The sequence below is a fragment of the Mandrillus leucophaeus genome, unplaced genomic scaffold (genome assembly GCF_000951045.1).
Source record: "Mandrillus leucophaeus isolate KB7577 unplaced genomic scaffold, Mleu.le_1.0 Scaffold209, whole genome shotgun sequence".
Lineage (NCBI taxonomy): Eukaryota > Metazoa > Chordata > Mammalia > Primates > Cercopithecidae > Mandrillus > Mandrillus leucophaeus.
Genome location: NW_012102132.1, coordinates 2,579,471 through 2,582,033, shown reverse-complemented (window position 1 = coordinate 2,582,033; position 2,563 = coordinate 2,579,471). Strand labels below are relative to the sequence as shown.

At 47.2% G+C, this 2,563-nt stretch overlaps 1 pseudogene across 1 annotated transcript in view; it reads right to left on the bottom strand.

The window, feature by feature from the left end:
* Window positions 1–330: 330 nt before the first annotated feature.
* The window catches only part of LOC105539777, a 2,669-nt pseudogene continuing 436 nt past the window's right edge, over window positions 331–2,563 (bottom strand). Inside the window, exons 2-3 of the transcript XR_001006101.1 lie at window positions 1,036–2,562; window positions 331–526 (exon numbers count right to left, since the gene is read on the bottom strand). The product of XR_001006101.1 is annotated as an E3 ubiquitin-protein ligase makorin-1 pseudogene (transcript). The remainder of the gene's footprint in view (window positions 527–1,035; window position 2,563) is intronic.

The following is a 2,563-nucleotide window of genomic DNA, read 5'->3' as shown; positions in this document are numbered from 1 at the left end:
TGGAACCCACAACAAAATGCCCCAAATGAGGACAAATGTTTTTCAGAAAATGCCTATATTGGAAAGACTAGATCGTAAAACATTAAATACAACTGTGTATCCAAGACCCAGTTTGGGTTAATATATGGGATAACCAGGTAGTTTTAACCTCTATGGCTAACTCCATTTCTCTTATTTATATAAACATAGCTAGTACTGCTATATTGACAACTACCAATATACTGCTTTGTCCTTTAAGATCTAACTGCCATACAAGACTTAAACCACTAAACCAAGGTCTTCTACCAAGGCCAATAATACTTCATCTATGCAGGTTTGAGAAGCTTAGAAGGCTACTGGCCAGCTTAGATCCCTTCACCCATCACTCCTATCATTGGATCCCAAAGCAGGGCCACTGCTTTTCGTTTTGAACCTGGGGTCCTCAAAGTTAGTGTGTGAAAAGTCCATAAACACAATCTGGTTGAAAACAGATGATGCAACACACGTAAACTAACTGTCCGACAGTTAAATTCGTGTTACAAAAAAACTAACTTTAAGGCCGGGCACAGTGGCTCATGCCTGTTACAAAAAACTAACTTTAAAGCCAGGCGCCGTGGCTCATGCCTGTTACAAAAAACTAACTTTAAAGCCAGGTGCCGTGGCTCATGCCTGTTACAAAACACTAACTTTAAAGCCAGGCGCGGTGGCTCATGCCTGTTACAAAAAACTAACTTTAAGGCTGGGCACGGTGACTGACACCTGTAGTCCCAGCACTTTGGGAGGCAGCAGCAGGTGGATACCTGAGGTCAGGAGTTCAAGACCAGCCTGACCAATATGGTGAAACTCCGTCTCTACTACAAATGCAAAAAAATTAGCTGGGCATTGTAGCATGCACCTGTAGTCCCAGCAACTTAGGAGGCTGAGACAGGAGAATGGCTTGAACCCGGAAGGTGGAGGTTGCAGTGAGCCAAGATTACGCCACTGCACTCCAGCCTGGGTGACAGAGTGGGACTCGTGTCTCAAAAAACAAACAAATGAACAAACAAACAAAAAAACTAACTTTAAGACTTATTTTTGTAACTTTTTTCAACAGGGAAAACAACACACTCCTTGGGGAAAGGTGAGGGGGTTGAGAAGACAGGCCCTGGGTAAATATTCTTACCACAGCACCTGGAGTTGATAGGCCTGCCTAGGAGAGAACACAGGCACTGCCACACCACCACAGGGGACAGCTGCTGTCTGGGGTCAGCAGACCAGCTCACACACCACGCAAGGTTTCTATAGATCTAAGACACAAAATTCTTCATCACAAAACAAGTCCCACACATCTTCAGAGTCTGTCAGTTCGTTGTCCCCACCTGCAGTCGAAAGCATAAGCAACATCTCTCCCAGCTCAAAGGTGACAGCCTCTTCTTCATCATCAAAGGGGTTGCTGTTCGCTCCTTCCTCAAAGAATTCCAAGAAGTGGTTCCCTCCTTGGGCCTGGTGTCTGCTTGATGTTTCCTCTTGCTGTCTCTGTGGCTCCTCTCTACGGCCATCAGGGTACACATGCTTGTAAAAACAGTTCTCCCCAAATGGGCAGCTCCCACGTCCTTCATCAAAATACCTGCATGCCTTGTTGCTCATTGCTTTCTTGTATTTCTGAATGAGTTTCTGCTTCTCTTCTTTCTCCTCCACCCAGTACTCACTTGGAATGACAAAGTTAGATGTGATTCGGCATTGTGGGCAGGACTTGACGATCCTGCTCTCAAATTCCTTAGCACTCCTCCACTTGCGAATGCACTTGAGACAGAAGGTGTGGTTGCAGTTGGAGAGGATCCCGAAGCGGTGCTCGCTGGGGTTGGCTTTCTCATAGACCACCTCCATGCAGATCCCACACACCCTGTCCTTGCTGCGCTGCACAGCAAATGAGAACTCCATAGCCTTCTCATGGGCTTCAATGCACGATTGTATATGCTGTGATCTCTGGGCAGCATCCATCGGATGCAGGGCCTGCAGCCCACATATGTCACATAAATCTCCGTGGAGATACACACAGTTCTCCCCATATCGGCACTGTCCCACTGCAGCATAGGGGCACAGCTCATTCTTTGTTTCCACCGCGGTTTGCTCTTTTTCTGATTCTTCCTTGGTCACTGGGCCCTGCAGGGGTGCTTCAGTGCAGGAAGGCACAGTACGGCCACAGTAGGGTTGCCCAGGAACAAACTCAATGGCATTCGCCCAGTCCTCTGAACCTGCTCCTACAGTTGCAAAGTTTGAATTTCTTGACTCAGATTCGTTTGTATTCATTTCAACAAGTGGTCCAACTATCGAGGAGAGGCTTGAGGAAGCAGCAAGGGATGATTCTGTAGTTAGCTCTGTAGCAGTTGCTTCTTCCTGTTTCAACGGCTTACTATGTTCACATCTGCAGTGGTCTCCATAAAGACAGTACCCTCGCTGAAAACAACTGCACACTACTCCACACGGACGGTCAGAGAGGTCATGCGAGTAGCGACAGTTACCTCCTTCCTTACAAATCCCATACACAAAATACCTACAGGTGACCTGTTTAGTCCAGCTGTTGCCGCTGCCGCCGTACGCGCCG